The sequence below is a fragment of the Meriones unguiculatus genome, chromosome 17, assembly GCF_030254825.1.
Source record: "Meriones unguiculatus strain TT.TT164.6M chromosome 17, Bangor_MerUng_6.1, whole genome shotgun sequence".
Classification (NCBI taxonomy): domain Eukaryota; kingdom Metazoa; phylum Chordata; class Mammalia; order Rodentia; family Muridae; genus Meriones; species Meriones unguiculatus.
The window spans coordinates 12,689,580-12,702,475 of NC_083364.1; the positions used below are offsets into that span (position 1 = coordinate 12,689,580).

At 40.8% G+C, this 12,896-nt stretch overlaps 1 pseudogene; it reads right to left on the bottom strand.

Annotated features, from left to right (window-relative positions):
* Nucleotides 1-985: 985 nt before the first annotated feature.
* Nucleotides 986-11,607, bottom strand: LOC132648607 (ribitol-5-phosphate xylosyltransferase 1-like; annotated as a pseudogene).
* Nucleotides 11,608-12,896: the final 1,289 nt, after the last annotated feature.

The following is a 12,896-nucleotide window of genomic DNA, read 5'->3' on the forward strand; positions in this document are numbered from 1 at the left end:
AACAAGTTTTTAATGTTTTTTTTTTCCTGACTGCAATAACCAGTGTTTTAACATATAATGCTGTTTCCCTAAACTTTGCAATTTCTAATATTGGTACATAAATTAGAACGTGTTATCAAGTGCAATGTTTTGGGTCTGTATACATTGTGTACTAGCCACAACTTGCTAATTCACATACAAATCACCTCAGAGTTGATACAGTTTGTGAAAGCACATAACATCCACTCAGGCACCTTTCAATTATATTAAAATAATTTCCATGATGTATAGTAGAGCCATGAAGTTCATTGACGCTATCTAACTTTGCAGCCATTGTTCAGCATATATCCTGCTACTGACATGACCAGATGTCAGCACTAGTAAATAGAACTCTATCGGTTAGTTATTTATTCTATGTGTCATATGCACTTGTGTGCATGGAAGACAGAAGAACATGTCAGGACCTACTGAGCAATACTTACAGATGGCTGAGTGTGTGCCATGCATGCTGGGCACTGAACTCAGGCTATATGCAAGAATAGTGAGCACTTTCAAACACTGAGCCAGCACTCCAGCCCCTAAAGTGGGTTAAAGTCAGTGAACACGGTCAGTAAATGCTGGATTCTTGAACTCGGTAGAACTGAACCTGAGTCACCTGTCTACCTATCCATCCATCCACCAATCTATCTATCCACCTATTTGATGTGTTTGTGTGTGCACGCTGGTGGGGTGGTCACATGACAGCCCATGAGACTCACTTCTCTCCTACCATGTGGTTTCTGGGGGACTGCACTTAGGTCATCAGGCTTGGGAGTAAGCACCTTTAACCACTTCAGTATCTTGCCAGGTCAGCCTCATAAAATATCGCCATTTCATTGATCTTATATACAGCAGTAGCCAAAAAGGAGAACATTTGTTCCCTTCTGTGAAACTGAGTTGATGGAGCTGCCTTATCAAGTGCTGTACATATTCACACTTAAGAACACACACTTACAACTAGGTATGATTAACCTTTATTATTCATAAAAAATGAGCTTTCTAAAATATTAGTAAATTTCCACTTTAGTTCTGTTTTGAAGTGTTGGTACCAGTGAAGTTACATTTTTCTTCTTTGAATCTTTTCTTGTAAAGTTACAGTCTTCTCATTTTCTAAAATGGCAGGAAGCTCCTTCCAGTCCTTGATGAAGATAAAGGGGGCACCCATGACCTTGTGTAACTGCAGAGGAGCGCTGTGGTGACTGGACATGTTTCCACAGTGGCCAGCTGTCATCACATCTTCTACCACAGGAATGGAGCCAAATGAGCAGGCCTCATAAATTCTGTAACACTCTGTGTTCTCTCCTACAAGACACAAAGTGAGGTCACTCTGAAGCAAAGCATCTTGATAATTCTTAAGACTTTCATTTGTCTCCTGAGGCTGCCACCTAGGAAATTAAACAAACAACAAAGAAATCCCTGTAAGGTTTTACTTTCCTATGGCATCTTTTTTGAAGCAAATCTTTTACTGTCAGTTATCAAAAATGTGAACACATCAGAGAGATGATAAATATGAGAGGCATTGAAAATGTTGGACCAAACACATTTCTTAAAACTTCTTTAAGGTTTGGGGGTGTGGGTGTAGCCCAGCTGCTAGAACTCAGACCTAGTATTGATCATCATCTATCCATAAACTGGGTATATAATTCCCTAATTCTACAAGTTTGGAGGCATAGGAAGAATCAGGAGTTTAACATCATCCTGGGCTAAATACCGAGTTTGAGGCCAGCCTGTGCTACGTAAGACTACCTAAAAAAAGTTTTTTTTTTTTGTTTTACATTTGAAAATAATCTGAACATTTTATTACTTTATATTTAAAAATATCCAGTGATCAATCTTTGAATGGGTAGTATTCATTCAATCTTATTTCCCAAGTGCTGTGTCCTCTTGTCTTACTCTGATGCAGCTGTTCTTTATCCAGTGGTGGGCATTAGGTCTTTCAGTTAAGTCAGGACATTTTCTAGAAAGTCTGAAGCCCCAAGAACTGGTAGGGAGACCAGCAAGGTGGAAGTAGAGGAACTGAGATGAGCAGTCAAAAACCATAAAGTCTGCTTACAGAAGACTCAACTGTAGTGTTCTGAAGAGGGAACGACATAAGCAATAAACATTTTAACAATCAATCTGGCTGTGGTCTTGAGAATGGAATGAATATATAGGCCACATACATGCAGAAGCTGAGCCTGGCATTCTTTTCCATTTGTATTCTCTTAGTGAATTAAGCACCAGTCTCTAAAGGGAGACTGAGGAGGTGTCAAAAGGTTAGGACAGAAGGTATAAAGCAGTCTTTGAGGAGGAAGGGGGAATACTTTAGGAAACACATGAGTGATGGGTTCTTCAGCTTTCAGACTGTCTGAACTTATGCAGAGCTGTGTGAGTATGGCTATGGGGTGGGCAGAAGGGGAGACTAGACAGGGAGGGCTCACTAGATGGGGGAATTAGAAAGGGGAACATGTATGCAGGGCTGGATGACTGTAGAATTTAAGCTGTGTAATTCAGAAGTTGATACAGGGACAGGAAGAACAATCAGGGGATAGCAAAAACCATGTTGTAAATTCCAGCTGAACTGTGGAGTCCCATTACAGAGAATGAGTTGGAATGGCAAGATAGGATGGTTACCAACAGAAATGCTTGAATTCGAGGTCATGGAGAGACCTTGTGGTATGTGAAATACAAGTGGTCATTTAGGAAATGACCATAACAGGAAATGGCTGAGTGAAGCCTATGATCTATGAAGGGGAGCAAGGAAAGAAACCTTATACCAAGGTGATGGAAGGATTGCCTAGACTTAGAAGTCACCAAGAATTCAGACAAGACTGGTGTCAGCCAGAGGGGCACTGGAGCTCCAGTCTTTAAAGAATCAGAGAGGTAAGGCGAAGGTGAAGGCTCAGGGCTACAGAGTTCCAGTTACACACACTGGCATGAGACTGAGAACTGGGGTTCTGGGTGCGGAAAGACAGAATGGTCTAGAAGCAGCAGGAGCACAGAGGGTACTACCTGACCTCTAGCTCAGCTCAACCAGAACCATTTTATTAGTGCTTTTCCTCCAGTAAGACTTTCCTCTCTCATACCACCTCTCACTCACCAGCCCTTCAGCTGCTGTGTAAGCACCCCCCCAATGCCTTATGTCCTTTGCCTTGGCTCCCTCTCTAAATGGACCCTGCTGACTCCTGTGCCCTCTTCAGGCCTGTATATAATGTAGCCCTCCACCTTGTGCTCTCCTTCGCTACCTGAAAACAAATGTTCTATCCTCCACCTCAGTCCTCTCTGTGGCCTTCTTGTCTTTAATTCTTTTCTTACACAGCATTATCATCTCCTGACACACACTGTTTTACTTGTCTCCTCCAACAGGTGCTATGAGGGCACTGTTTTTGTTTTGTTTTCACTGTTATTATGAGTAAGATGGTTTCTGGCATTTGGCAGTTGTTTGGTAACTCTGAGTAAATGAATTTAATACAATTACATTAACAGTAATTGTATTAAATTCATTGTAATTAGTGATATCCATCTAGAAGGCAATTTCTGTCACAATTAAAAAATAAATTTCTAGATCTAGAAGGATATATTTTAGGCTTCCATTCCCTGGCCACTCAGCTTTATACTCCATGTGTTTATTTAATACTAAAAGAAATTATTGCAAAATGACTTCCATTACACCATCAACACTTGCTTCCTGACTATAATGGGAAAGACTGGAGAAAAGCCAGTTTCCTAAGTTTTAGTTACCGCTGTACCTTCAGACAGGAGGCTGGAATAAGCAGTTACCATTGTTTCTCTGGAAACCTATTTGTACACAAGGTGACATTCGGATTAGAGAGCAACAGGAAAGAACCATGCAAACATTGAACTTACTGCTCTCTTTTAGAAACCCAACAAAGTTTGTCACCTCCATCTTGTTTCAAAATGTTCACTAGTACTTGTGTTGATGAGTTTTCATAGACAGTTCCTAAAAAATTACATATGTAGGGCCTCTCATCATGCAGCATCGACCAGCTGGCTTCAACCACGGGAAATTTTCTGTATCTATAAAAGCAAGTAATGAATTACTATATGGTAGGATGCCCCACAGCTTGGCTTGTTAAGCCATGTGTTAAGGACAATGGTTTCTAAGCACATTGTATACCACAGACATAAACAGTCCTGTTTGTCCACTAAAAAGAAAATGTACTGTTATAATCATGAACTCTGAAGAGTTAATTTCAAAAAAATTCCAATGAATAAAACCGGTGTTGGTATAACGTTCTTTTGAAATGTAAACACCTTACCCTTGTTCATTCAAATGCTGATCCCCCCCCCCATTCGTCTGGTTTCAATCCGGATATTGCCTTGTGATACTTATTTTAAGCATACTGTCTCAACTGTCTGCAAATAGGCCAAAATAAAGAAATTAGACACAATGTTGAGCTGGGAGGAGCCAGAGGACAGGAAAGAGGGGAGGAGCCAGAGGGCAGTGGGAGGAGAGGAAAGCTAGGAGAGAGAGCTGGAGGACAGATCTTGGAACTACGTGGAGATGGCCTGGACATAATATTTCACAAAAAGCAAGTATAACATGGGAAATCTAAATGTTAGGAAACTATGAGGGCTTGGAGGTTTAGGATGGAGTAATTGTTGCCCAGCACTGTGTTCTAGGTTAAAGAAATAAACCCAGTCTCTGTGTGGTGATTTGGTTATACAGCTGTTTAGGACTAACAGCAGTTTACTAGAATATATATTAATCACCGCTTACAACAAACCTGTTATTATACAGAGGGGGCTCATTCCATGGGCACTGGTTTGCATATAAATGTGTGCCTGTAGTCTATGCTGTACACAAGATCATTATGGCATTTTGGCTCAAATAGCTTTTTGTTTGAAAGAGTGCCATAGACTGCACCATGTTTAATAACATTCCTGGGCTCTATCCCCTTGACATCAGTTGTTTTAATTCCCCCTCTTCAGTTGAGACAATCAAAACGTTTCCAGATGCTACCCAATGTCTCCTCATCGGGAACAGGGTGAGGCTGACAACACCAGAATTACTATGCTTCTGTCTTCTATTAGGTGAGTAGGTGATGTCATACAATGTGGAAAAGTATAAATATTTCTACAAATACAGGCTCTTTTCAATAAATAGATTTATCTGAAGGTTGGGTGTACTTACAAAGTTTTTGAAATTTTAAGGATGGTCCCAGCCTAAACCTGTTCGCCTGGAATGTTGTCCATGTAGGGGTGGACAACATTTCCCTGGCATTTCTCTAGTGACATCTGTACAGATAAAGCAGTCTGAATCTACAAATGGTGGTAATCAGTGACATAATAACGAATGTCGGATTTAATTCGATCAGTGAAATGATTCATTTCCTCAACAAATATCTGAGTACCTACTGTGTATAAGCATTATTTTAAAATTTACTTTTTTTTATTTATGTGTATATTAGTATATTTGTGTGCCTGCTTGTCTCCATGTGTAGCCAAGAACCCACAGAGTTCAGAACAGGGATTCAGAGCCTTGGAACTGTAATCACACATGGCTATGAGACACAGCATGTGGGAGCTTAGAACTGAATCTGAGTTTCCTATATGAGCTGTAATTGTTCTTAACTGCTGAGCCACCTCTATAGCCCATTTCTACAAAACTATTTTAAATCAGGGAAGAAAACTCCTGACCTCATAAAGTTTATATACTACTGAGAGCCTATCACTTACTATTAAAAATCTATCCACAGAAAGTTTAAAAAATGTTTTCCATTTTTTTTAAACTGGAGGATGATTATATATTGAGGACCCTAAACTATCATTTAATTATCTTCTGCTTTTACAGTTGAGATTAAATCAAGTCAGCCAATCACAAACCCAAGGGAAGTCTATACAGTATATAAAAATATTGCCACAACAGTATTTGTTTTCACTAGAGTTATGGCTTTGTCTTTGTTCATTCTCTGCTAAACATCTCTTCAGGACACTAATAAGCTTAAAATTTTATCCTATATCCATTTTTAGAACAAACAAGTACTTTTCAGTTCTCCTCAGAAGATGGTAAAATACAACAAAGCAGTTACTATTGCCACTGATACTCGAGGCCACTCTTTTTGATGGTAGGAAAGATAGGCCTGCCTCATCACCAGTGAGCTTACTGCCACTTAAAACACCATCTTCCCTGTTCTGTTCAGAACACCCGAGGGATGCCTTTCTTATCTTGTACTTACATTTCTACACCTAAAGGCCACTGGAAAATATCCGCACCATTAATCCAAGGGCTGTCGTATGTTATGAAAAGCAGGTCCACAAAGCCTCCATTTCTTTTGAGGAACTGCATTATCCAGTCATTGTCACAGTATTCATTTCCAAGCAAGACAACAGCTAGATGCTGCAGTTTCTGGGTTTGCTTTAAATTCTGTGCATACAGTAACCACTGGGTGGCATGGAGATCTTTGCTTTTTCTCTTCCATTTAACACAAGGACCACATTGTCCACCTCTATGGAGAAGTACCCTGGAACCACACCCGGGCCAGTGATGAAGCTGTCGAAAACAACACACCACAAGCAAGAGATAAACAAAACTGAACAAAGGAAATTTCAATTGTTTTATATAAAATCTAGAAGAAGATTTAATTAATATTCTCGTTGGAAGTGCAATTTGTATAATGCAAGTACTTCTGAGCAAGTGGGACAGAATAATAGAAAGCTTTGGATGTAGAAATTCAGCTAGTATATGAGAGTTGACTCTCATTTCTTCACTGAAGGCAAGGCATTAAGATACAATGTAAAGGAAAGCATCAAGCTTCAGGAGATTCTGATCATAATTTAATGGATTAGTGTGCATGCGTGCCATGGTGTGCTTGTGACAGCCAGAGGACAACATGGAGGAGTTGGTTCTCTTCTTCCACCATGCAGACCTTGGGGTTGAATTCAGGTTGTCTGAGTTAAGGGCAACCACTTTTACCCGGCAACTCATCTTACCAGCCCTTAAACGAAAATTTTATGTAAATATGAAAGTACATAAAAATAAGTATTGAAAAATACTTATATATCTTCCATCAGTAGAAATATAAAAATGTGAGTGAGATTATACAATAAATTCCTAATAGCAACTATTTAGTGAAGAATAAAAAGAGTAGGAAACAAAGAAAAGGCTTGTATTGGAAACAATTCTGTTAGGAGGAAAGTTAAACATAAAGAATTCCTGACAGCTGAGATATATTAAGTCTGAGTGGTTAGCAAGTGGGAGAATGTTGTATTTTCTTCTTTGCAATATATTTTTAAGTCTTCATAAAAGGAATAGACATGCTCCATAACTCACACTGTCATCCACTGCCCCAAGCAATCACTGCCACCGAAGTGTTCTGAAGTTTGGATTCAAAGTGCAAGGGAATGAGCAGTTGGGAAGTGAAAACAGTGAGTGTCCACAACCGTTCTGAAATTCCGGATGAGGATCAACGGAGAGTAGTGGGGGTGGAAAATGAAGGAGAGAGAGGCAGCACCTGACAGAACATGGTCTGAGAAGAGAAGGATGGAATGCACAGAACATCCTGGAGTAGGGAGATCACCTCCTAGAGAGCTCAGGGTGAGGGAAGGCCCAAGAGAGAAGGAGTAAAGATGCCTGAGCATCCAGTTAAGGGAGAGAATTACGGATGCCCTCACTCTTGGTGTGCTAGGAATAGGAATGTGCGCCCTACTCCCTGTCCATGTGGGGCTGGGAACCAAGGCCAGATGTGTGCATGTTCAGTGAGAGTTCTACCAACTGAGCTGTATTTCCAACCCCTAGCTACTACACTTAAAACACAAAAATTTCCTATTATACACTATCATTATAAAATATCATAAAAATAAGGCTTGTGTATGAGTAGTATAATGTACAGAATGAGTGCTATGTTTTAGTCATCTAAGGTTATTACTGATAATCCATTAACTGAAAATAATCATGTACAGAATTCTAATTTGCTCTTGTGGGTTACTCAGCATATGTGTAAGCATCAGAACTTACAATGTTCAATATATTTTTCTACTGCTTGCCTCAACTGAAAAATATCTTCAGAGTAAGCACTTCCACATAGAGAGCCCAGAGGAATCATTTCAGTCTGAAATAACTGTGCAAACAGTAGAGTTTTGGAATTCACTTAAGTTAGCTCCAGTGTAACTTGACTGAGACTACAACTTGCGATTCCATAAGACTTCATTAATTTTGGATACATTATCTACTACTTTTCATTGTTTAATAAGGTATTTTAAAAATCTGTCACAGAACTTGACTACAAAGTACTCTAAGAGGAAAGAACACGGTTTCTTCCATGATGACGTAAAATCTTGCATACAAACCTCAGAAAGGCAAACTGGGCTTAGCCTTTCCTGGTGGTAGGTAACGATGTTTTCTATCACTGTGGTAATATCAACTAATTATAAGTTTAAGGATGACAGGCATGACTGTGCCTTCAGGGAAGAAATGAGAGTCTCACATATTCCATTCTATAGACTAGTTGAATTCCAGAAACGTCTCTGCAATGTTAGTCCACTGACATGTTCACTGCTCAACTACAAACACAGAAAGCAATTAATGCATGCAACAGACATTCACTTTTTTTTGGACTGGCCATTGAACCCAAGGTGTTGCACATTCTATGACAGCCTTCCTGCCACTAAGATCCACTTACTCTTTCAAGCAGTGAAATCTAACTAGTGTGAAGTTTAGGAGTATACACACAACCTACAATGAGATTAGAACAATAAGGCTAAATACCTGTTTACACTGCATGTATGATTCCTCTGAGAGAGTCAATCAATGACAAGCTAGGGAGCCAGCTGAGTTGGCAAAGTGCTTGTGCCATGAGCAAGAGGACCTAGCGACAATTCTTGAACTAAGATAAAAGGCTGATGTCGTGATGGAGAGGCAGATCCCTGGTGCTCACTGTCCAGACAGCCTAGCCTAATCACTAAGCTTGTACAAGAAACCTGTTCTCAAAACCAGCTGGTAGCTGCAGGCTGCCGATTTGTGTATGTGGGCACACATGTGAACATAAGGTTGAAGGGAGAAGTGGTGGGTTGTACAGAGAAGGAACTGGAAGGGAGGGAATGCAGGTTGGACTGGATCATGTATCCATGATCTAACATGTATTCTTGTACTCATGTACTAACATTATATTAAAATATTTAATTGAAGACAAACAGGGACGAGCCGGGTTCAGTGATGTACACCTGTTCCCAGCACTGAGGAAGCAGAGGCAGGCAGATCGTTGTGAGTTTGAGGCCAGCCTGGTCTACAAAGCCAGTCCAGGGCAGCCAAGGCTACACAGAAAAACACTGTCTTCAAACAACAATAACAAAAACGAAGTAAACATGTAAAAACAACTAATATTTATTTCCGTTAAAAGCCAACTGGAAACAGTAACTTCATGATAAAACTATGTTTTTTCTAATTAAAATCATCTTAATTCTATTTGAAACTTAAGAAATTATACAGTGATAAGGAAGTTAAATACAAGTAAAATCCTTGAAAGTGTTGGCAATGCACTGGTTTTTTAGAATCTAAAAATCAAAACAGAAACAGTTTTGAATTTTGGAAAAGAAAGGGAGCCTACATAATTATGTAAATCATAGTAGATATGACATAAAATGTTTTAATAAGTAAAAGTTGGACTCTGAGTATTTCCTGGTTAACCTAACTACGAACGAAAAGAAAATCATGAAAGTAATATTTACTTTCGTCCTCTAAGGCATAGAACATTGTGTTCATTTACCAGTCAAATGTATGAAATGTGGAACATGAAGTTTTCCATATCATCAGCTAAAACCAAAACAGAAATAAGCCTCCCCATAATTTATTTACAGACTTTTAGTTTCTTTCTTCTCTGCACTGGGGACTGAACCCAGGGCCTGGCACATGTCAGGCAACTGATCTGCCACTGAGGCAGTTCTCCAGCTTTCCCTCCAAAATTACTTTGAAATGTCTAATTTAATAAGAAAACGTTTACTAAAGTGTAAGCAGGACTTATTTATTTATTTATTCATTCCCAGGATTGATTTCTGTTTTGTACCCAAGCTGAAGCATAAAGATATAAAATAGGTTTATAGAAGTATAAATATACTGTGCATACTATATGATAAAATAGAGAGCATACTTATGAAAGTATATTCCCTCAGATAGGTCCATGAGGCCTCACGCGGCAGGCAAGGTCAGTGTTGTCTAACAGTACCTGTACTGTGTTCTTCCTACAATCAATTGTCCTTCCCTCCATTGCGCAGTCACGTCTGGGGGATCAAGAGTGCCTTCGAAAACATGTTCCCACAGATACAAACCTGGTAGTCAAAGAACAAAACCAGACACATCTGCTGTCTTATCCATTTCAGAATTTTAGGAAAATATATGTTTTATTCTTTTCTCTTTTGACTCTGAGCTGAGACGTTTCTCTCCATGGTCGGTTGCAGGCGGTGACCAAGACAATCCTCGGTCATGTGTGGCAGCTTACTGTATGCGGGGGAGACTTTAGTGGCTGTAGATGTAAAGATGACAGGACATTTCACTTATACCGAGGAACCCCAAATGTCACTGAACCCTGGCTACCCATCATATTCTGAAGCAAAATGTATATTATAAACTAAAATACCATCATCATTAGAACGAATTTAGTATCGTGACTGGAGAGACTAAATGTCTTGTGCTGAAGCCACAAGTACATCAAAGCATTCAGTGTGTCAAGGGGATAGATATCACCTCCCCATTTGCTCAGACGTCCTTAAAGGCATGATCCCCTCTGCAAGCTGACACTTCATCCTGTCTCCTAAGGTCAACCACGAAACTTCGTTTTGTTACATGAGGTAACATTAATATGCAGGCCTACAACCTCTGAGAACCCCTTGTCAGTTATTTTGAAAGATATTCTTTGGTCCATTTCCATTATGCCATGCTCTTAAAGCCACACTAACAACCAGTGTGAAAATGTGGGCCATTGGATAAAACATCCAAATGTGTTAGGCTGAATAATGCCCCGCTTCTCCAGGTCATACCCTAATCTCTAGATCTTGTGACTATTGTCTTACACAGCAGAGTGTCTCAATGTGACCTAGCTGCTGAGGTGCAGAGCCTTCCAGAGACAGACTCCTGCCTTGAGGAAGACAGAAGCTGTAATGTTCTCAATGGCTCCATTGGCAGTTTGCTACAGCAGCCTCAGCAAACTGTGCTATGTGGGTAGAACACCTGGAAAGGAGGTGCCACTGGAACAAACAGTTACATGTGGAAGGGGCTTGGAAACTGCGAAATGGGGGTGGCTGGAAGAACGCTGAAGAGTAACTTATTTTTATTTTTATTTTTGTAAGCAAAGTCTACTTCAGATTGCCTGAAACAGACTGCAGAATAATTCAGATGCTCACAGTTCATTTAGTGAGCAAGACTCAGAAGAGAGCAAGGAACACAGTAGAGAAAACCTACATTGCCTTAAGAACAGACTCCCCGAAACTGACTTCGTTAAAGGAAATACACAATCTAGCAAATTCCAAACCAGGACAGGACACAGTTTACACTGTCTTCTCAAGCTTTTCCTCTTACACTGACTTACCAATGGCTGCTTTGCCCCACATTTGTACACTGTGTTCGTGTTTCTCTTTTGTGGGTTTGTTTAATATTTGCAGATGATCTTCTGGGCTCCTCCAAGGGGCTTGGGTCACTTCTCCAGCCCCACCCCCTGCAGCACACACAGCTTGTCTTCTAAGTTCCAGAAGGCTCTATTCCATTGCTGTTGCTCTTCTTGGTGGTCATCTTATGTTACTGCAACTGGGATGGATTTCCCCAATAGCCTCTCAAAGGCTCTCTGCATGGTCCCTTTAATCCTGTGTCTTCAACTGCTGCTGAGGCTGCACCTTCACCAGTGGCCTCTCCTGGCTTCTCACAGAGCCAAGTCTCAGCTGATCTCCACACTCCTTCAGGCCTTCAAAACCAATACCACCTGGGTAACTCTTACACTACCAAGTTCTGTTGGCAACAGCCTTGGCCACCTCTGGAACACAGCACCTGTGTGTTGACCCCGAGAAAACACTTTCCAGAAGGCTTTACGTTAATGATGCTGGGCTCTTAAGCACTGCTAGTTCCTCAGCTGAGGCTGACCAGCACTGATTGTCTCAGTCACACAAAAATTTCTCTTCAACAGTGCTGGTCTTTTGTTAATCACAGCTAATTCTTCAGCTCCAGCTGTTCAGACACCACAGATTCCTCACACAAATGGCCCAGCAGAGTCTTTGCTTTCCTCTGAAACTTGACAAGCCAGGCCTCTATTGTCAGCACCGCTCTCAACATCCTTATCTTCCATGCTCCAGCAGCTGCCCACTAAGCTGTCAACACTGAATGGTTTTTTTCATCCAAACTTTTAAGTCCTTCTGCAATCCTCCCAAAACATCACGGTCAGCTCAGTCTCACAAAACACCCCACAATCCTGGTACCAACTTGTCTTAGTTAGGGCTGCTATTACTACAGTGAAACACTGTGACCAACAAGAAAGTCAGGGAGGAAAAGGTTTATTTGACTTACATATCACTGAAGGAAATCAGGACGGGAACTCAAGCAGAGTGGGGACCTGGAGGCAGGAGCTGATGCAGAGGCCATGGAGGGGTGTTGCTTACTGGCTTGCTCCTCAGGGCTTGCTCAGCCTGCTTTCTTATAGAACTAGGACCATCAGCCCAGGGATGGCACCATTCAGGATGGGCTGGGCCCTTCCTCATCAATCACTAATTAAGAATATGACCTACAGCTGTATCTTATGGATCAATTGAGGCTCCCTCTTTTGAGATGACGCTAGCTCATGTTAACAAAAGATTAGCCAGGACAGATACCAAGGGACTTTGGGGATCTTCCTGCCTCTGCCTTTCCATCCCTGGGATTACTGTGTCCTGGGACAGAACTGGGACCTTTGGACCTTGTTCTT